Raw genomic sequence first — 23,708 nt, 5'->3', positions numbered from 1 at the left:
ATGGTGTGGAGTGCTTCCCGATGTGGAAACTCCCTTTGCCAGTTCAAATTGGTACCTTCTCTGCAATTTATAGTTTTAGAGTGTTGCCCAGAGCTCTGAGAGGTTAAGTTAGATGCTTGCCCATAGTCACATAGCCAGTATGTGTCAGAGGAGAGACTTAAAACCAGTACTTGTTATGAAGCCATTGCTTCTCAGTGTGTGTGTGTGTGTGTGTGTGTGTGTGTGTGTGTGTGTGTGTGTGTGTATATGGGGTTGTATCCCTAAATTTATTACACATTCTTATAGATATGTTATATATACATATGTACATATACGTGTGTGTGTGTGTGTGCGTGTGTGTACAGTTTCCAGATTTCCTTGCTTTGTCCATCTGAGCTCCAGTCCTATGCTGTTGTGTTTCATACCACTTACTTAAATTAGTGGTATGAATGAGTCTTCTATATGAGTCTTAGCATGCTGTTTTTGTCTTTTATAGTGATCTGGTAATTTTTGTTGTTGTCTGCCAATGAAGAAATAATCTATAATCTGTCAACAAACCTGAAATAAAAAAGTCTAAATTAGCCTTTTTGTAAGTTCTGCCTATTGCTGCTGATTTGCCCTCTGGGGCCCAACAACAACAATCTGTCCTCCATATAGAGTTCTTTAAATACATGAAGCATCTATCTTGTGCCCTTCTCTCCTCCCTTTCCACAGCCCCCTTTTTTCCAGATTTTATATGCCTAGTTCTTTCATACTATCCCCATATGGCATGGACTTAAGGCCCTTTACCATCCTAGGTGCCCTCTTCTGGACACTGCCTCCAGCTCAGCAATGTCTTGCTTAAGTTATAGTGCTCAGAACAGAACACCATACTCCAGGTAAGATCTGTCAAGTGCAGAGTACATTGAGATCACCTCTCTCTCCCTGGAAGCTAGATCCCTTCTAATTAAGACCAAGATGGAATTAGCTTTTTTGGGTGTCATATCGCTGTTCCCTCATGCTAGGGCTTGCAGTTCCCTAAAGTCCCTAGGTTCTTTTCAGAACAGCTGCTACTATTTATATCTACACCATCTTACTTTGCAGAGTTGATTTTTTTGGACTCAAGTGCAAGACACCTGTCCCTATTAAATTTCATCTTTTTAAATTCAGTTAAATGTTCTATACCTTGGCAAGATGTTTTTGGATGCTAACTTTGTCATCCAGGCTATTAACCATCCTCCTAAGCTTTGTGTCATCTGCAAATCTGATGAGCATGCCATCTGTGCCTTTGCCCGTCACTAATGAAAATGTGAAAGAGCACAGGTCCAAGTATACATCCCTGGTGTACTCCCATGAAGGTTGCCATGTTGACACTGAACCTTTAACAACTACTCTTTGAGTCTACATTCTCTACACACTCTGCATCCAACCAGATCTGAATCCATCTGAATAATCAGATTAATTGTTCTCTAACCCATAATCTCTCCATCTTTTTCCATAAGAATACTATGAGATATTTTATTAAAATCCTTGCTAAAATCTAGGTGAACTATGTTCAAAGTATTCTCCTCACCTGCCAGTTTAGTAAGCCTGTCAAAAAGAAAAATGAAGTTACATTGGCATGACATGTTCTTGATGAAGCCATGCTGGCTTTTTGTAATCCTTGCTTCTCTTTCTAGACATTCACCAAATAACCTCTTCAGTGGTCCTTTCAAGAATTTTCTTAGGAATCAAAGTCAAACTCACAGGCCTGTAGCTTTCAGTCTCAGTTATCTTCACCTTTTTGAAAATCAGGACATTTGCCTTTCTGCAACCTTTGATCCCTCTCTCATTGTCCTTGATCGTTCAGATATCAGTGACAGTGATTTTGTGGTAACATCTGCCAGTTCTTTTGGGTGAAGTGACTTGAATTCATCAAGGTCAGACAAGTTCTCTTTTGCTTTCTCCTTACATATTTTTGTGTATAAACTCCCTGCTTGTCATTTTTGTGCTCATTAGCAGTGTTACAGCATAAGAATTAAGTAGCTCTGGTTTTTCTCTGGTGTCAGTTATCATGCCCTCCCCCCCAGCAAAAGTCTCTAACCTTTTTCTTTTCAAGACTTTTCAAAAGTCTCCTTTTTCTCTCAGTGTTACCAAAAAAAGCCCTTTTTGTTGTCCTTATGCTCCTTTGTCAGCCTGAACTCATTCAGAGCTTGAGAGTTCCTAACACTTTTATTTACTTGTCCATCTGTCTGTCTATCTACTCCTTGTTACAAAGATCTATAGTCAAGCAAAACAGATTTCTGCATTGGCCATGACCAAATGGAAAACACACACACATACACAAACGCCCACATCATTCTATATTCTTATGTCACCTCTAAATCATGAAGTGGGTGGAGTGTTTCATAATTAGTCCTTAGAAATTGTGGTTGATAATTACACCGATCACAGTTTTAGTTATTCAAAGTTTTTTTGTCCTTGTTGTCATTATCATTGTATAAACCTGTTCTTTTCTCTCCAGTCTACGATTAGTTCATATAAATCTTCCCAGGTTTCTTTGAAACCATCTCCCCCATCATTTCTTATAGCACATTTCTGTCCCATTTATATATCATGACTTTTTTAGCCATTCCCCAGTTGATAGACCCCTGCTATCATGTTCCCATTCTTTGCCACTTCAAAAAGAGGTAGGGATATTTGTATATATCCTTAGTTAGAGTATGTTTTGCTGAGGACTAATCCCTTCATTAATACACTTCCTCTCTAATTCAAATGTCTTCCCTTTCTCCTCTCCTTTCTATTTCCTTGTTGAGTGGAATAAATTTTTGTACCCAACTGTGTGTAAATTTATTCTTCCCTTCTCTGATCAGTTTGGATGCAAGTGAGGTTAAAGTTCAAGTCCTGCCTGCCTCCCACACCTCCCTCCTTGTTTGTATAGACATCTACTTGTATATGCCAATTATGTGAAATGTTTTCCCCCAATATCCCTTTCCTCCTCCCAGGATATTCCTTTTCTCTTTTAATTTTACTTTTAAGCTCATCAAAACATAATGGAATCATTGCCAGACCTTTTCTCTAATTATAGACTCCCTTCAAAATGATAATAAGGCTCAGAGGGTACCCTACATACCATCTCCCCATTTAAGAATGTAAACATTTTTGTTCATAATGATTGTTCATGTTTACCTTTTTATGATTCTCTTAACTCTTGTGTTTGAACTTCAGACTTTCTATGAAGCTCAGGTATTTTCATCCAGAAATTTTAGAAGTTCACTATTTCTTTAAAAATCCAGTTTTTCCCTTGTAGCATTATACTAGGTTTTTTGGGGTATGTTATTCTTGGCTGTAAGCCTATATCCATTGCCTTCTGGAATGTCATATTCCACTTCTTCATAGTTGTGACTGCTAAATCATTTCTGATCCTGACTGTGGCTACTCGGTACTTGAATTCTTTCTGATTGCTGGAATCTCTAGAATTTGCCCATAATGTTTTATAGTTTTTATAATTTTCATTTTGGGGTTACTTTCAGTTGATGATTGGTGGATTCTTTCTATTGCTGTGCCTTCTGGTTCTAAGAGATCTGGGCAGTTTTCTTTTAAGATTTCTCAAAATAGAATATGTAAGCTCTTTTTATGGTTATGACATTCAGATAGTATAATTTTTTTTCTCCTTGATCTGTTTCTCAGGTCAGTTGTCTCTGCTGTGATACCTTACATTTTCTTTTACTTTTTCAATTTTTGATTTTGTCTTAATATTCCTTGTTGTCTCATGGAGTCATTGGCTTAATTTTGGTCCATTTGAATTTTCAGGGTGTTTGTTGTTTAGGCAGGGTTTTATACCTCTTGTACCAAGCTGCAACTTCTTTTCCCAGTTCTTTCTTCCATAGCTCTCATTTTTTTAAACAATTTTTCCTCAAGTACTCATATTTCATTTATAAAAATAAAGATTATTTTTTAACTCTTGCTTTATCTCTTCCAGAAATTCCTAGTAGAACTTGTGCCTATAAGTGGTGTTTTTCTTTGAGGTTTTGCTTGTAGTTGTTTTGGAGTCATCTAGGTGGGATTCTTTTTTTTTTTTTGGCTCATTCTTTAAACTACTTTCTTTCTTTGGACTTTTTGTTACAGTCAGGCTCTATGTACTTCTGGAGGGAACGTCTGGGCTAGTCTTGCTGATGCTTTCTTGGGATGTTGAGTATTATGTTACTTCAGTATCTCAGGGATATCTCAGAGTAGGATTGGTAAAGGTTTCAGTACTTTCAGAGTGTTCTGATTGAGGGCAAAGTCTGATTGCTGCACTTGTGGTCTGAGCTCTGCAAGTTCTTGACCTGGGTTTGTGTCTGAGCAGCAGTAGATTGCTACTAGACTCAGACAACATCAGCCTGCTCTGGTTATTTCTATTTGGGCTTCAGATTCAATTAGAAACTGTAACAGAGAACTTACTGTGCTCCTGGGATCTATATCACAGTTATTGCTTACTTCTGATCTTACTCCTCAGTCGGTGCAGAGAATATGATGGCCTGTGAACCTTGGATGCAGTACCCTTGTTAGCATAGAGTGCCCCCATCTGTGACCTGGAACTTGGGTAATGAGTGATAGCTGCCTGTTGGCACCCATTCCCACCTGTTACTTGTGAGAAGTGATGATACCATGTTATAGGTCCGGGATCTTTTCTTGCTCTAGTGCACAGCCTTTCCCTGTGCTGGAGTGCTTCATGCAGCCACTCCTGGCCTGAGCTCTTCTCCAGTTATCTGCAGACCTCTCTGTCTGTCACCCTATGCCGACCTGGGCTGGAAAAAATGACTCACTGAGGTTTTTATTCCCCTTGGATTTCTCCGGATTTCTCCATCAGGACTCAGTATGACTTTTTTTTTTCCTGTTTGGAGGACCTGGGGGAGTGGGAGTAGGAGTTCACTATTCTCTTCCTGCTGTACTACCATCTTGGCTCTACCTCTGACAGGTTTACAGTACAGTTATGTGCATCTGTTGGAATATTCATCATCTGTTACCTGATTTTACAGATCTTCTATGTGTTACTTAAAAAAAAAACTGAGCTGCTTGATTGAGTAATTCTCTGGTTCTTTCCTCATGTTCCCTTTTTTTAGGTGCCTCCTAACTCCTGCCTATTCTTCAAAGCCCAGCTCAAGTCTCATCTTTTTCATTGAGCCTTTGTAAACTATTCTGTATTTCACTGATCTTTTTCTTTTCTCAGCTTGTATGATATTACACCTCTTTAGCAAATAATTTAGAGCTTAATTATATGTTCTTTTATGTTTTTCACTGTTGTTTCTTGTATTTTAGGCTTACCTCCCCAACTTTATTGTAAGCTACATCAAATCCAATTCCAGATCTCATGTCTGGTTTCCTCATATTTTAATACAGTATTGAGCCCACAATAAACATTTATAGGTATATTAAAGTTAGACATGTGGGCAAAACTTGTATTATGACTCAAATAATTAAATCAAATCAAAATAAAAGTTTCTTCTGGAGCTTCATAGAGCTTTAGAGTGCTTTTGTATGTATAGACCTTGTGTAATTACCTAAGTCTTGTTATGGAGGGTCATCTTTTCATAAAAGGGACTGCTGTTTGCCCTGTTGCTAACATAGCACTGTGCTCCTGAGCATTTCACTCTCTGTGGTGTAATGGAAAGAACTTGGATCCAAGTCTCAGCTTTGACAATTTTTAGCTTTGTGACCCTATATAACTCAGTCCCTTTACTTCTCTGCACTGCTGTTAACTTCATGTATAAAATTCGGATTATAATGTCTAGTTCACAAGATGGTTTTGAGGAAAGAGTAAACCTTACAATGCTTTAGAATGGGAGTTCTTGTTGCTGTTTATACTTGTTTTAAAACAAACAATGACATGTAGTATAGTTATGCCTTTTATTATAGTAAAACTTTGTTTCAGTTTTTTACTTGATCACACAATACAAAATGCCAGCTTTTCCTTGTTGCTACAGAGGCTTTATCTGCACAATGTGTGGCAGAACTAAATGTTCCCAAGCCTTTTCAACCATAACTTTTGTTTGCATCAGTTGGAAAGTTAATCTCTATGGAGCTATGATCAGAGCAAGTGATACTTCTGAGTCCCTGCAGATGGCTTATGGTTGATAATTTTGAACAGTGATTAATACTGTAACATTTTGTAACAACCCTTCTTCCTAGTGAGTGGATACATATACAACTTACCTGAGTTTTCATGTATGTATTTTTGCAAGTAAATGAAAAAAGACAATTTTGAAAAAATTGTGCCTGCAGGATACTATGGACCATATCACGCCAATACTGTCCATAGGATTTTCTTGGCAAAAATACTGGAGTGGTTTACTATTTTCTTTTCTAGTGGATGGAGGAAAACAGGTTAAGTGACTTGCCCAGGGTCACACAGCTAGTCAGTGTCTGAAGCTGGATTTGAACTCAGGTCTTGACTCCAGGTCCAGTGGTTTATCCACTGAGTCACTTAGCTGAAAATTAGAGGTGTATATTTTTTTTGGAGATTTTGAAGATGTGGGAAAATGGGAGGGAATTGAAATTTGGGCTAAAATTAAAATACATGAAATATTAATTTACAACACTCTTTATACCTCTTAATTTGCTGTTAGTTAAATATACAAATGCATTTGAACCAAACTTCATTTAGTTTCAAAGTGTAGTTGATTAATAATTACAAATTTAAAGATTTAACTTTTTTAAAGGTTCTTAATTTTTGTTTCTTATGCAAAGATAAGTCACTGCACTTTTAAGGAGCTTATCGTATCTAGGTTTCTGCTAGTGTATGAGAAGCAGTCAAAAACCTGGACTTTATTGAAATACAAAGGAAAATATTCTGTTTTCCCAAGCTTCTTGTCCTGCACAATATTAAGCAGATACAAAAAGTATTCATTTTCAGGAAAGAAAGGTGGCGGAGACAAAAAAAAACCCAAAATATTACTTGAGATAACTTTTTTTACTATGAAACTTTGCCATTAGTCTCATTTTCTTATCTTTTAGATCAACAGTTTCTGCTGCTTCATCATAGACTTCTGACAGATTTTTTTCTCACATTGAGAGGAGGTTTTTCACATGTTCATTTATTTCTTAGTATTATTTCCAAACAGACCAATTTCTTTAACTTGGTACATAGATGGAAGAATCTAAACCAGGCAAGAAGCAAGAGGATTCAGAGGCTGTGTGATGCAATAATCCCTGCAATGTTGTAGAAGGGATGTGTTTAGCAGCATCTTAGCCTATATTGGGCCAAACCTTAAAGATTCCCTGTAACATGCAACATTTGAAAGAACCTTTCTGACATTAAATCCTAAGTGTGCTGCTTTTAAAAAAATAGAAAAAAAAGTATTGCTATATCTTAGATTCAAGGGATATATGTATTAAAGCAATGTTGGACAGCAGAATTTTTTCCATTTCATATTAAAGTCTTTCACTTTACTTTCAGAAATATGCTTAGATTATAAATAATAGTTTATTTTTTTTGAGCCATTTGGTGAAGATTGCCTGACAAAATCTTACTGCTTAATTTCTGAAGAGTGATTGCTGTAAAATTATTAAAAATCTTCTTAATGAATAGATCTACAAATTTGGGGAAATAAATACAAATGGGGTTGGACTATAGGAACACCTTATTTTGAAGATTTTGTTCATCATAAAAATCATACTCCCCAATTTTCCTAAGTTTTTGGAAGACAGGAGAGACAGGTACTTGGGAAGATGGAAACAATTTCGTTGAGATAGTCTTTTACAGATTTTGTCATCACTAATGCAGTAATGTAATTACATTTTATCATTCCGTGATTTTGCTTTTTTAAATGTTTGATAGTCTTCTAGTTAATTTTAGATATTAGCCTAAATACACTGAATTCATCCCAAATGTTTGCTTGAACTTTAAATCATCATACAGCTAAGCTTTTCTTAGACAAGGCAAAAATAATTGTAATTAAAGACTAAATTTAATTAGTTGGTGATGTAGTTGACATAAACATACTGTATTTTATATGACGAACTCAAGATGTGAGCATAAATTGATTTGTATAAACTAAATCATACATTTCATTTTTTGAAGATCTTATTTTAAAACAGAATGACAGTGAGAAGACTTTTATAAAGCAAAAAACCCTTTTGGAAACTCATACCACAACTATGAAAATCCAGCTTTGCTCTCTCTTTGATATGCCTTCTAAAATGGAAAGATTTAATCTGAAAATTCGACTAGCTAAATTCAGGAAACTCATCACTAGTCAGTTAAGAAGCATCCATTAAGGACCTACTATATGCTAGGCACTGTGGATATAGATAAAAACAAATAATGTGTTTGATCCTGATGAATAAAGAACCCCTGGAGCTTTTTGAATAGGGGAGTGAGGTGGCCAGGTTCTTTCCAACTCTTGAATTCTGTTATTTTGTAACAAACAGAATAGGTGTTGATGGGTAACATAATTCTAGTAAAAGACAGGAAAGAATGCAACAATGTTATATGACCTATAGGAGAAGAAATGGTGATCTTTACATAACTTGAAAGGGGCCAGAATATGAAAATGTTGAGGCTTCAAACAATACTAGGTTTTTAATATTATATTGATGTTCAGGAGGAACAACTGTTAAATCTAAATAAAAATGTATTTAGAACTGTGATATTCTCACTATATGAAGTTAAATTAAAGCATCTTAGGGAACCCCCCCCTCCCCCAGTAATTATTAGATCTTCAAGTTGGATGCTTCTGCTTTTTTCCCTTTGCAACAAGCTCAGGTTCTCAGAAAGGAGGCAAATGGTTCTGCCAATTAAGCTCCTTCCTTTAATCAGATAAGAAACTTTGACCATGAGTAGCGTCTCTGCATCTTCCCCTTCCTTCCCCTCCCCCCCACCACATTCCCTCCCCTTTTAACTATTAAACCTTTCCTTCCCTTCCCCAACACCACCTAAGTGATCTCTTGGCTTCAGGAAAGTGAAATGAATTCATCCTTAACAAGAATTGAGAACTTGTAGACCATATGAGTGGTTGCAATGAAAAGATCAGAAGGTGTTCTTTTTTCTGGTCCAATGATAATTCAAGAAGTTTATTGTTTTTATGGACAAATGTAGGTAACTGAGCTGGGTCTGGGCCTTGAAGGTAAGTTAGGGTTTTAAAGCAGGATTTGGGATTAAAAAGAATGAAAGAAACCAACAAACCATGATGTTATGGAACTTTATTGACTTTTCTGAAATTTCGCTATGAACACAGTATATCTCCTGAACATTTTAAAATTATTTAATGAAACTATTTTGGTGATTCAGTGCTAGTAAATGAATCAGATATGCTAAAGACAGATTGACTATAACAGCATATGCAAATAGTATAAATTTTGATACCATAAAACTTGTGGTGATTCAACATTATAACTGTAGAGTTTTCAAAGATGTCTTAAATTTTTACCTGTTTCTTAAGAGTATAAGTTAAACTTTTTTGTTTTGCTTTTTGGTGAGGCAATTGGGGTTAAGTGATTTGCCCAGGGTCACATAGCTAGTAAGTGTCAAGTGTCTGAGGCTGGATTTGAACTCAGGTCCTCCTGACTCTGAGGCTAGAGCTGTATCCATTGCACCACCTAGCTGCCCCAAGACATTTTTCTTTTGATTGACTCCATTGTATTTTTGTACCCACAGTTAGTGAATAAGCATTATTAAGTGCTTACAGTTTGCCAAGCATGTGCTAAGCATTAGGGATACAAATACATGCAAAAATGTAGTACCTACTTTTGAAGAGAAAGACAGTATATAAAAGGAAGCTGAGAAGAGGGGAGATTATGAAGGAGGTAGAAGTTACCTTCTAGGGCATGGTGGTGAAGTTCAGAGAATTAGAAAGCATGACTGACCTGAGTGTGTCCCCAAAATGGAGGCACTAGAAAGAGGGAGCTAAGAAGAGCCAACATGACAGAGCTTTGTTCCAGGATAAGAAAGTCCTAGGTACTGAGGGTATTTCCAGAGTGAAAAGCAGTTGAATTTTAAGAATCGGAACAGCTTGGAGAGGAATGAGTGCTGATGAAATAGAAATAAAAGTGCTCTGGAATGTATTTCCTTGAAAAAATTTATACCGTAACCTAGCTTTTTGGTTATTTGCTACTTTCTTATAAAGGTGAAGTGAGGGACATGGTTATTTGACCCTAAAGGCAATATAACATGTCCTTTTTACTAAATTATTAGGTCAGTAATGAGACACAACTTTTATCCCCTAAATACATTTCTTAACCTACAGAAAATCTTTGTTATCAATGTCCATTGACTTGTTAGTGTCATTCAAAATTTATATATAATTTCTATCTCACTAACACTATGTAGCATATCATCCTCCTTTTCAACTTCAGCCCATTCTTCTGTCTCATTCCTCATCTGTAAAATGAAAGGGGTGGACTAGATGATTTCTTATTTTTTTCTAGCTCTACAATTCTATGATTCTGACTGAGGGTTTATTATTTTAAGTGCTAAAATGATTTTGTTTTCAATTTTTTGATGAAGATATTCCTCAAATGCATTCTGTACTTATGAAGCCTTAATGTCCTGTTACCCTTGTATCCCGGAAAACTGAGGTACTGTTGTAAAGTCATATTTTGACAACTTTTTACCCTTGAGAAGGAACTCTCAGCTAGTACCCAAACACAGATAAATCATACTGACCTATCGTATCTATCTAATCAATGTCAACAAACATTATGAGATGTACACTATATACCAGATATTGAAGTTGCATGTACAAAGAGTGAAACTGTCCACACCATCAAGGAACTTGTAGGCCAGTTTAATTTGAATGAATTACTGGATTCACTTGTGATTCAATTGATGACTCTGACCTGTTAGTTGAAGTTCAAATTCTTTGTCTGGTGAAAATAAGAAAAACCATCCATTGCTCTTCCAGTTTAGTAGATTATTTTTTGTATCACTGCTAGAAGGGGGGGGAAAAACCTGTCACTTGTTGTTTAGTCATTTTCAGCCATGTCCAACTCTTTGTGACTCTATTTGGGGTTTTCTTGGCAAAGATACTGGAGTGGTTTGCCATTTCCTTGTCCAGTTTCCTCCACCTCTTCCTCTTTTTCCTCCATTCACGTGAGGTGTCATATCCTTACACCTGGGTGTTTTCTCCAAAGGAATATAAATTTTTATTGCTCATATTTCACAAGGTATCTTGGAGTTTGGGACCTACATTTTTTCTTCACTATTTGTTCTATCATTTTCTGTATATATTGGAACAATGAACTCTTTTGTCTCATGTAGTTTTCATTTATGATTCTTGAAATATAGCTCTGGAAAACCAGGCATATTTAAAGCCCATTGTGATTCAAATGGAGCTACTTGATTTTATGCTTTTAAACCCAAATCATTCTGGCTCTCACTGGCCAATAATAGGCCCTAGCCCAAGCCTTACTTGTTCATTGTTTGGGTTTTGATGGCTCAGAGTGATTGTAAATAGCAGTTGTTTCTGTTCTGGCCAGAAACTGTGAGGGTCTTCCCCTCCCAGACTGATTGTTTTATAAGGGCAAACTAGGCCATTTTTTGCCTTAGTTCTGACCTAGCCTTTAATTACTGAATGGGCATTGCCTCATACAATACCTGGGAAAGACCTTAGCTTAAGAAGACCATGGTCTCCCACTGCATCTAGGGCCATCACCAGTCATCTTGACCTATGTCTTTCCACTGGACTCTGGCAGAGAGGGTGAAGCTGATGACATTGCACAGCTCTGCCTCATTTAAATCCAGTTCACTTGCAAGTCAAGACATCACCTTCCTGATGTCATTGGTCCTCTTCCAAAATGACAGATGAACAACAACAGATGCGGAACTCATGTAAACAAGGGAAAGTGACTTGTCTAGAATCACACAGCTAATAAGTGTGTGAGGACAGATTTGAACTCAGGAAGATTGAGTCTTCCTGATTCCAGGCCTGGCACTCTATCCAGTGTACCACTTTGCCAAAATTTAATTCCATCATCTCCATCTGGAAGTAAAAAAACAAGATGAACATAGCTAGCATTTCTATAGTGCTTCAAAGTTGCAAATCACTTTAAAAAATATCTTATTTTGTCCTTAAAACAACTTGGGAGGTAAGCCCTTGAGTGATCATTTGATTCATGGAAAGTTGGAAGAAGCAATAAGAGCAGCTATTGTTCTGGACCTGATCCTATCAAGGAGGAACTTGTTGCTGAAGTTGAAATGACAGGGAAGGAAAGAAGTGTCCATACCAACTTAAAGTTCAAGATAGCTAAGGATGGGAAAGTCAATTATAGCCCATAACAAATAATAGATTTTGAGAGAGAAGATTTTAGAGTTCAAAAAAAAGATAACTATGATTTGCTGACTTAAAATTCTTCAGAGGAAGTTGGCTAAGGAGGGATGGAATACTCTCAAGAAGACATTCTCACTACCGTAATGATTGTGATGGAGAAAAGGGAAAAAATGTCTAAAGAAAATTATATGGAGGATAGAGAACTGTTTTTTTTTAAGTATGTATGACAACAGTTACAGGTAGTACAAGAGTGGCACAGGTCGATAAGAATAACATTATGAATACCCCAAACCAGAACACACCACAGATGCCAGTTAACACTAATGAAGAAATAGACAGGAGAAAAATCAAAAAAGGGATAAGACACCTGCTTAGATTTAATGAGGTGATATTAATGGATGATAGAAGGTAGAACTGGGGAACTCTTTTTTATCCTGTTTTCTCTACCAAGGAGAATGTTCATACTTGTAAGCAGGGAACAAGTTGAAGAGCAGGGAATTGATATCCAAAATAAATGATATCTTTGCATTTCTTCATGTAGTCACTCTTGGTGGGTTCAGATAATAGGACCCAGATAAACTACATTCAGGCCATTGAAAAGAGCTTGCCTCATGATCTCTAATAGGTTTTTGGAAAATCATGTTAAACAAATAAGATACTACTAGATTCCAGAGAGGAAAATGTTCTAGTTTTTTTTTAAAAAGGGTAAGAAGATGTATTCTTCAAATTATTGACTAGTAAATTTTTATTTATTCTGAACATACTAAATAAAATGCACATTTTATATGCATTGTAGAGCAGAGGGAGGGATTGTACATGAAATTATAAATATTATGTAGAACTTGCTTTTTTTTAGTGTAAGATATGTGTGGTCGGCATGTAAGTTTTATGTATGTGTGTGTCTAAATATATAGACTCAGCTTGCAGTTATCAAAGGTTGCTATGGACTGAGGTATGATCCACCCCTCTGAGAGTTGGAGTAGGATTATGCCAGTATCAATAGCATGCTAGCTGGAGGAGTAGGCAGATAAGGTCTGGAACTACTGAAGCTATATACTCTCTAGTAGGCAAGAAGTATTAGGCTGGAATTTTGGCTGCCATCTCTCAACTATCTCTAGTCCTGGGATATGAGTCTGCATTCAGAAGGAAGACTGCTTTACTGATTGCTTTTAAGGAGGAGGTAGCCCTTAGCTTATGCTGCCAGTTTAGTTCATTCCCACCAAATGCTAGTTGCATAAAAGATCCTCACACATAGGGATTATTAAGTAAATCTGTTTCTTCAAGCAAGACAATAAGAAGACATTGGAATTCTACAGAGATTAGAATATGTAAGTATACAGTATAAGATACAAGTATAAATAAGCTCTTCATCTGGGAGTAAAATGAGATCTCAGCTCAAATCAAGAGAAAGAGAACAGTCAAAAATGGCAGGGCCTCTCTCAGCAGTCCCTAGAATATAGGCTCTAGAAATCAGCAACATGATCCAGCCAGTTCCTCACATGTCTGTGGTCCAGAAGGCTATAATCTACCATTTAAAGTCTTTTCTGACTGCCTCTCTAGAGCTTTTTTTTTCCTCTATGTGTTTTTCCCAAGAGTGTCTGAAACCTACCCAAATGAGTGCTGTATTGCAGATACAGTGTCACACGCATTGTATCAGCCAAATGGAGAGTCATATCTCCCTGTACATATGAAGCATGGGGCTATCCCTCCCCTACCCTGTTGGGGGGGGAGGTAGATTACCTGAATATAAAATAAATTCAATTTGTAACTCAGAACTCTACTGCTTTGTGATTCCTTATAGCCTTCCTTAACATTCTCTTCCCATTTCAAAAGAATATTTTGTAGCTTGCTCCCCTGCTATGATTATTTTTATTATTAATTATTTCCTACTACCTTACTTATATCAAAAGTCACAAAATGCACTAATATCTCATCTCCACCTTTTAGGATCATTTTTTTATTTCACAGCTCAGCTCAGGTGCCACCTCCATGAAGGCTTTTTTGATATGTGTTTTGGTGGCTAGTACTCTGTCCCTCTCCTAATTCCTTGTATTTTACTTAAATGTACATTTTGTATTCTGCTATTAAAATGAAAGCTCCCTATTTAATTTTTGTCTTTATATCCCCACTACCAAACATGGAGTTTTAATCATGATATATTTGTTCAATTCAATTGGATCTCTTTCCTGAAATGTGTATTTTATCTAGATTTCTTGTCAGACTTTATCACAGTCTATCATGTGCTAAACTTATTTTTGTTACCCTTCCTGTTAAATTGTAAGCTTCTTAACACAGAAGACTCATTTTTCATTTTCATATTTGTAGTGCTTAGTACAGTGTTTTGCATAGAGCAGGTTCAATGTAGTATAATGGAGATGGGGCTGCACTTGGCTTCAGGAAGACCTGAATTCCTTGCCTCTGACCTTTATTAGCCATATTACCATAGACAAGTCTATTAGTCTCTCTAAAGACTCAGTTTTCCTCACCTATGAGATAGGTATCATAATACTATTAGTATTTTTAATCTCAGGATTACTGAAAGACTTAAATGAGATAATGCATGCAAAGTGCTTTGCTGCCCTTTAAAGACCTGTAGTTGACAATGCCAACTATTGATGTTAACAGACATTTGTTTAATTGAAACAGCAAAGCAGTGGCCCAGTTTTACTGTGGATTTCAGATAGTATATATATTGGAAACCATTCTGTAAGATTCCTTTGCAGGTTGTCAAATAGATTTATTTTTGCCCTCAAGTGCACTTTGATTTTGTAACTTTGATTTCAGTTACTGGTCTGATTCTTCTTATTTAGAGTCTTTGTTCATGTAACTATGCTTACATGTCCCCAAAAAACCTCCCAGAATCTTCTGAGGACATTTATCAAAATTGTTCCATGTCCAGCTATAGAATTATAAGAACTAAATTTGTAGATGTTTTAAATCATCCTAATGTTGAGTCATTTCTTGTAGACTTACTAATTCAATTAAAAAAAACATTCATCTCTGGCTAATTTTTTAAAATCAAGACATTTTATGAAGGACTTGAGTTCAAATCCTGCCACTGATTCTTGCTCCTTATGTAACTTTGGACAAGTTGACCTTTCTGGGCCTCAGTTTCTTCATAGGTAAAATGAGATAGATCAAATGGTTGACTTCAGAAGCCCCTTTTAACTCTAAATTAAGGCTCCTATGATTGCATGGCAATATTAGATACATTAGATAACACATTTCATGAAGTGATGTAAGATGATAAAAAAAAATAATTACAGTGAGATGTCACTGCTCTGTCAGTATTACATTTCCTGAGGTTAAATAAGACTTTTTCTAGTCAGATGCAGTTACCATTAGTCTTAATTCAAGGAGCCTATGGAGTCTCTCAGCTATAGTTTCCGTTACCTTTTATTTTGTTGTATATATTTGGAATTGTTTCAGAAGTTTCTTGGGGGTAATGCAAATCAACATTCCTTCAAAACAATTCCAGAAAAGGCATAAAAGATGTCATCTCACACAGATTTAAGTAACTTAGAGTGTCTTTTTGTTCCCTATTTCAAAATCAGAATAAAGGTTCATATACAAAGGACATGCTATATAAATTAAAAAGCATTTTCTTACTTAGAAATGTATTGTAACTCCTTTGTATTTCAAACTTTATTATGTATTCTGAAGGTTACGTTGGACTTGTTCATTGTTCTGGAAGATTTTTGTAGTAGCTTTTATCCCAAAACACTTAAGCTCTTACCTGATCTGTCCAACATGTGTTTCTTTGATATTATAAAGTGCTGTTGTATTTTGTAGGAACATGGACATACAAGGTCTTTAGTTGAATGTTTATGCTATAAATCTATTTATTTGCCTTAGGGCTTTATAAAATAGAAGTGATGTAACAATGCCATGATTTTCAAACACTATCATTCAGGTATGACTGTTGATAAATTAGCGGTTTCCATGTCACATTCCTCTTTACCAAAATACTATTCAGACATCTCATCATTGTGTGGAGGTGGGCCTATGTTCTCAAAGTCCATGTCAAAAGAGCAGAAACTCTAGCAGATTCTACCAGTTTGGAAAAGCTTCAAGTATGTGCCCAGTGACAGTGCCTGCTTTCTGAGAACCAGCTTAGCTAAGTATGGCAAGTCTTAACACTGTTAGTTTATCCACTAGGCAATGATTTCTTTGACACAGCAAGATATTTACATCAAATTCCTTCAAAAGCTCCCCGTACATCTTGACACCACCTCTCTCAGGCTTTTCTTCCCTCTGATTGGAGGGTGGCGTACTAAACACCTCCCAATGCCTTCGTTTGTAGAGGGTAGAGACTGAAGTTTTTCCTCACTCCACTCTGCCTCTGCTATTCTACCTGGTTTCAACTTTATGGAATAAGATGCACCTGGTGCATCTTCTACCCCCTGACATCCCCTTGTCCCATTTTCCACTGTCCTGCTTCCTTTTGTGTGTTGTTCCCCTGTCCCCATTAGATTGTAAGCTCCTTGAAGGCAGGGACTGTCATTCTTTTTGTTTATTTTATCCTCAGCTCTTAGCCCAGTGCCTGGCTCATAGTAGGCACTTGATAAATGTTTATTGTGTTGGAACTCACGTTGTAGTATCTAGAGTTATCCATGTATGAGAATATGTTTGTCATCAATGCATTATTAATTCCTTTTTAACAAACATTTATTAAACTTCTACTCTGTGTCAGGAGTAGATGTTACAGTAAATAAAATATTTGCCCTTAAGGAGCATAATTCTTTCAGGGGAGACAATGTATACATAAAAAATAAAAACAAGGTAATTTATATGGGAGAGAGACTATGAACAGGAGAGATTAGGAAATGCGTTATGTAGAAGGTAGATTTGAAGCTGAGCTTTGAGAGTGGTAAGGGATTTTACAAGGCAGAGATGAGTGCGTTCCAATCATGGGGAACAGCCTGTACAAAATCATGGAGCTGGGATATGGAGTGTCATGTGAGGAATAGCAAGAAGTCCAGTTTGACCAGACCATAGAGTATGCAAAGGGGAGTCATATTTAGGTTGTTACCAGGTTATGAGACACTTTCAGTGCCATATTGGAGGAGGTGGCGTTGAGCTATGTTTTGGGGAAATCTTTTTGAGAGCTATGAAGAAAATGGATTGAAGGGGGAGAGGTTGGAGACAGGGAAACCAATTCGTAGGCTACTGTAATAGTTCAGGCAAGAGGTGATGAGAACCTGAATGAGAGTATTAGGTTTGTGAGCTGAGAAAAGGGAATGTATGCAAGAGGTGTCAGGGAAGTAATTGGTAAGACCTGCTGGCAACTGATCAGATATGTAGAGTTGTGGGAGGGAAGTCAAGGATAAGATTGAATTTATGTACCTGGGTGACTGGAAGACTATTGGTGCCCCGAGCTGGACATTTAGAAGAGGGTTGGGTTTAGGGAGATAAGATTGGTTGTTGTCCTTGTTCTCGAGGAGGACCAAAATGACATCACTATGTTAGAGTCAAGTTATGGTGTGTCCAGCTGTGGCTGATCAGACCAATACGAGCTTGGAATGCACTACCACAGGTTGGGTACAAATAGTCCTTGTGAGCACTTGGGGTGGATTCTCTAAATTTACGCATCTCCCATCTCTTTTGAGCTGCTTCAGTTCTGCTTTGCTCGTAGAGCATAGCACCTTCTCTGATGTGGGCATCTCATGCTGGGCAGTTCTCTGTCAGTGTCTCCCATGTCACACAATCAGTTCCAAAGTTCTTAACAGAGACTTTGAGAGTGTCCTCATGTGACTTTTTCTGATCGCCATAAAATAGTCTTTTTGGCAAGGAAGGAAGCTAAGAAAAGGTAATGTTGCTTTGGGTATGTTGAGTTTGGCATGTCTTTGGGACATCTAGTTCTGAAATCTCTGGAAAAGGGGTCATTCATGACTAGAACTCTGGAGAGAGAATCTGAGAGAGATGTATAGTTCTCATCTCATGCGAATGGATGAGGTCATCACTAACAAAATTGTAGAGAGCAAAGAGATGAGGCCCAGGATAGAGCCTTGGGGTTTACCCTCAGAACCCAGTGTGGATTATGATTCAATAAAGTGGAGCCCCAAGGTGTTGAAAAAGCATTTACTAAATTAACCAAAACACAGCCTTAAAGGTTCTTTTCCAACAAGGAATCTCTGTTGTATTCATTGAGACAAATGAGATTCCTTGTTAAATACAGCACAGATGAATATGTTCAAGTGAGGTGATTGTCAAGTGAGGCTTATTGTAGAGTATGTAGGTCACCAAAATTGCTGGCCATCCTCATGGAGGATTGTCCCAAGGAAGGTCCAGATTGAAGGGGGATTTTCTGTGGATGGTTCGGTCCTCTAGATCCTTTGTGGATGATTGCATCAAGTGCTGCAATGTCATAGGATAACCACAGTGAGATACATAAATACTCAGAGATTGGCCTAATCATCTCTACAGAAAAACCTAAATGAATGAAAGATGTCTGTTTTCCAGTCCACAATATACAGTTGAAAATCTCTTGAGTTAGTTGCTGACAGTGAGTTAATAACAGAATTAATGAAGGGAAAGGACAAACTATAATTGGGAAATTGCCTGGTGCTTTCAACAATTTCAAGCTGTCCTTTTTTTAAAAATACCTTACTTGTAATACAAATGTTCTCTGGATGATGCTATATGGTTGTGACTCTTAGAATGTAACAATCTCCAAAGAATTAGTTGTGGGTGATCCATAGGGTAATGCACAGATTCATAATAAGTATAAGTAGTCTGCGGCACATGAAGAGAGGGATGAGCGTATAGTAAGAAGATATTGATTATAATTCCATGTCTGCCACTTGCTGCTGTGTGACTTTGGATAAAAAACTTTAATTCCCTGCAGTTCATTTTTTTCTTACTTGAAAAATGAGTGGATTAGACTAGATGACCCCTCAAGCCCCATTCAGTTTGATGATTCTATTTTCCTATGCATAAGAAATTTAGTATTTCCTTCAGTTATGAATTAAAAAAGCAAAATAAAACATGAGTCTAAGAAGTGACCCATAGGCTTCACCAGACTTCCAAGGTAGGTGGGGAGAAGAGGAGGTCCATGACACCTAAAAGGTTAAAACTCTGTTTTAAACTAACTTTGTTTTGAGAGCTTATCTCCTGCTTTACAATTAAGCAGTCATCTCTAGAATTTAGGGATTATAGGATCATAGACTTAGAACTAGAAGGGACCCTAGAGTCTATCAAATCCAATCCCCATCATTTTACAGATGAGATAGCTAAGGCTCAAAATGATTACAAAACTTGCCCAGCTCTCATAACTGTTAAAGGCAGTTTAAACTGAGGCAAGATTTAAACCGGCCTTCCTGACTCCCAGATCTGGTAATCTATCTACTGTACTGTAGAAAATAGTCTAAATTCATCCTTTTTCCTTTCAAATGACCAAATATAGGCTGTTAATTAATTATAAGATTAAGCTAATTTTAAAACAGGAAAGTGATTCACTTAAAGTGTTTACTTGAATTGCTATTTACTTAGTGTACTTAGTTTAACTTTCATATATTTATTTGGAGCAGAAGATAAAATATCAGAGCAGAATGTTTTGCTTCTTTCTCCAAAATTCTCACAATCAACTCTGTTTTTAATAACTGTGTCCAAATCTTGAGGGAAAACTGCTAGAAAGGAGAATGAGACAGGGAAAATAAATATATGTTACTACCTACTATTGTAAGTCCTACAGAACAGAAGAGAATGTGAACTGTAATGTGATCAGTTTGAGTTCTCTCGCTGCCTCCTGTATAATTCATTATGAGATGTTTCACATGGATTTGCATCTTACATTTGAAAAATACAAAATGAAATGAAATGAAAAAAAGAAAATTAGGAAACTGCAGTATTGTGGGTTTTACATATTAGAAGTACTTTTTGTTGCTCAGATTGAAAGACGTTACATGCTTCTAGTGCTAAACATCATCATTTTTTTAAAACCTATGTCTTGCTTATCTGCTCAGCTCAGGTCATTAATTTGGTAAGTACCCTTGGTAAATTTTATCCACCTGCTAATACTTCAATTTCTTTTAAATTCAGTAGTAATAAAGTATTACTTTGCTTTACAGTTTTTGTTTTTTCCTGAGAACTTGAAGACTTCACGAAAACCTAACAGGTACTATATCTTATTTTAAGTAAACCTGACATACACCTGAGGGTGTTATTATTTGCTTTACAATAATATTCCTTAAAATTGTGAGATCTAGTGTTTATATTTGTCTCATATATAACTTTTCAGGGGTATATCTTTATCATAAAATGGGTTTGGTTAAAATTAACATCCTTAAGAAATAGTGCAAGACAACTAAAATATGTATATTAATGACCTCAGCCTTCTCCCTCAAACACTGTCCCATCTTTTAAGTATCTACATTCTTCCAGGGATATTGTATAGGTTGTAGGTAAATAAATACCATTGTCTCCAAAGAATTAAAAGTACAGGTTACCCAAATGGCAATATGGATGCACAGTTATGAGCAGGCTGTGATATATTAACAATGAAGAATTTGTGTGGGAAAGCTGGCATAGTGTGTGTGAGGTATTTGGAGTATAGCCAACAGCACTGGTATTCTTGGAATGTCAAGAGAATTAGAGGAAGGCCCCTAGCATGTTGAATGGATCCCCTCTGGAGAATCATAGGCAGTCAGGGACAAGAGTCACATAGGAGGAAGAGGGGTGGATGGCTTGAGATCTATAGGCATAAAGTAGTAGTCCAAGTGTACTGTTCTCTTTGGACTTCACCTACAGTATTGTAATTCGTTCTTTTTTTTTTCCTACCCTCAAAGCACTTACATTTTATTGCTATTATTTTTCCCCACTTGATAGTATTTAATTTTTTCTAATTACATATACAGATAGTTTTCAACATTCACTTTTATAAGATTTTGACTTCCAGATTTTTCTCCCTTCCTCCCGTCCTCCCCAAGACAACAAGGAATCTGATATAGGTTAAACATGTGCAGTCATATTAAATATATTTCCATATTAGTCATGTAGTAAAAGAAGAAATCAGAACAAAAGGGGAAAGCCATGAGAAAGAAGAAACAAAAAACAAAAAAAAGTGAAAATAGTATGCTTTGATCTGCATTCAGACTCCATAGTTCTTTCTCTGGATGTGAATAACATTTTCCATTGTGAGTCTTGGAATTGTCTTGGATCATTGTATTGCTGAGAACAAAGTCTATCATAGTTGATCATCTTACAGTGTTGCTGTTATTGTGTGCAATGTTCTCCTGGTTCTGCTCACTTCACTCAGCATCTTACTGTTCACATAAGTGTTTCCAGGTTTTTTCTGAAATCTACCTGCTCATTATTTCTTTATTGTACAATATTGCACAATAGTATTCTATTACAGATATATACATACATATATATATATACACATATATATGTATGTATATGTATATATGTATGTGTATATATATATATATATATATATATATATATATACCACAACTTGTTCAGCCATTCCCAAATTGATGGGCATTCCATCAATTTCCAATTCTTTGCTACCACAAAAAGAGCCACTATAAATATTTTTGTACATGTGGGTCTTTTCCCCATTTTTACGATCTCTTTGGGATACAGGCCTAGTAGTGGTATTGCTAGATAAAAGGGTGTGCACAGTTTGGTTGCCCTTTGGGCATAATTCCAAATTGCTCTCCAGAACAGTTGAATCAGTTCACAACACCACCAACAATTCATTAATGTTCCAATTTTCCCACATCTTTTCCGATATCCATCATTTTCCTTTTCTGTCATATTAGCCAATCTATTAGGTGTGAGGTGGTAGCTCAGAGTTGTTTTGATTTGCATTTTTCTAATCAATAGTGATTTAGATAATTTTTTCATACGATTGTAGATAGCTTTAATTTCTTCATCTGAAAACTGCCTGTTCGTATCCTTTGACCATTTATCAATTGGGGGATGACTTGTATTCTTATAAATTTGACTCAGTTCTCTATATATTTTAGAAATGAGGCCTTTATCAGAAGCATTGGCTATAAAGATTGTTTCCCAGCTTTTTGCTTTCCTTCTAATCTTGGTTGCATTGGTTTTGTTTGTACAAAAACTTTTTAATTTAATGTAATCAAAATTATCCATTTTGCATTTCATAATACTCTCTATTTCTTGTTCAGTCATAAATTCTTCCCTTCTCTATAGATCTGACAGGTAATCTATTCCTTATTGTCCTAATTTGCTTATGGTATCACCATTTAAGTCAAAATCATATACGCATTTTGACCTTATCTTGATATATGGTGTTTGATGTTGGTCTGTACCTAGGTCATAGTATTCATACTATTTTGCAGTTTTCCCAGCAGTTTTTGTCAAAGAATGAGTTTTTATCCTAGAAGCTGTAGTCTTTGGGTTTCACAAACAGTAGATTACTGTAGTCATTTGTGTCTTGTGTACCTTGCCTATTCCACTGATCCACCACTCTATTTCTTAGCCAGTACCAAATCACTTTACGATATAGTTTTAGATCTAGTATTGCTAGGCTAACTTCCTTTGCATTTTTTTTCATTAATTCCCTTGATATCCTGGACCTTTTTTTCTTCCGGATGAATTTTATTATTTTTTCTAGCTCTATAAAATCATTTTTGGTAGTTTGATTGGTATGACATTGAATGAATAAATTAATTCAGGTAGCTTTGTCATTTTTATTATATTAGCTCGACCAATTCATGAGCAATTGATATTTTTTCTAGTTGTTTAAATCTGATTTTGTTTGTGTGAAAAGTGTTTTGTAATTGTGTTCATATAGTTTCTGACTTTGTCTTGGCAGGTAGACTGCCAAATATTTTACATTGTCTACAGTTATTTCAAATGGAATTTCTTCTTTTATCTCTTGCTGCTGGGCTTTGTTGGTCAGGTATAGGAAATACTGATGATTAATGTGAGTTTATTTTATATCCTGCAACTTTGCTAAAGCTGTTAATTATTTCACATAGTTTTTTAGTTGATTCTCTAAGTGTATCATCAGATCATCTGCAAAGAGTGATAGTTTTGTTTCTTCCTTGCCTATTCTAATTCCTTCAATTTCTTTTTCTTCTCTTATTGCTAAAGCTAACATTTCTAGTATAATGTTGAATAATGATAATGGGCATCCTTGTTTCACCCCTCATCTTAAGGCTTCTAGCTTATTGCCATTACATATATTTGCTTGCTGATGGTTTTGGATAGATGCTACTTCTCATTTTAAGGAGAATTCCATTTATTCCTATGTTGTCTAAATTTTTTTACATAAATTTATTTATTTATTTTTAGTTTTTAACATTCACTTCCATAAGATTTTGAGTTCCAAATTTTCTCCCCATCTCTCCCCTCCCCCTACCCTAAGATGGCATGTGAATTGATAGAGTCTCAATATATACATTTAAATTAAACCTATTTTCACATTAGTTAAGTTGTAAAGAAGAATTAGAACCAAAGGGAGAAACCATGAGAAAGAAGAAACAAAAAAAAAAGAGAGGGAAAGCAAATAATGTGCTTCAGTCTGCATTCAGACTCCATAGTTCT

The 23,708-nt window shown here is 36.2% G+C and overlaps 1 protein-coding gene across 1 annotated transcript in view; it reads left to right on the top strand.

Moving 5' to 3' along the window:
• Positions 1–23,708, top strand: part of RNF180 (ring finger protein 180) — a 221,042-nt gene that overhangs the window by 4,921 nt on the left and 192,413 nt on the right. The window contains exon 2 of the mRNA XM_021007243.2: positions 20,255–20,301. The gene's annotated coding sequence lies outside the window, so the exon portion shown is untranslated. The remainder of the gene's footprint in view (positions 1–20,254; positions 20,302–23,708) is intronic.

This window comes from Phascolarctos cinereus, unplaced genomic scaffold (genome assembly GCF_003287225.1).
Source record: "Phascolarctos cinereus isolate Bilbo 61053 unplaced genomic scaffold, phaCin_HiC Scaffold_4;HRSCAF=312, whole genome shotgun sequence".
In the NCBI taxonomy this organism is placed as follows: Eukaryota; Metazoa; Chordata; class Mammalia; order Diprotodontia; family Phascolarctidae; genus Phascolarctos; species Phascolarctos cinereus.
The sequence above is the reverse complement of the archived record's forward strand: the minus strand, read 5'-3'. Positions and strand labels throughout refer to the sequence as shown.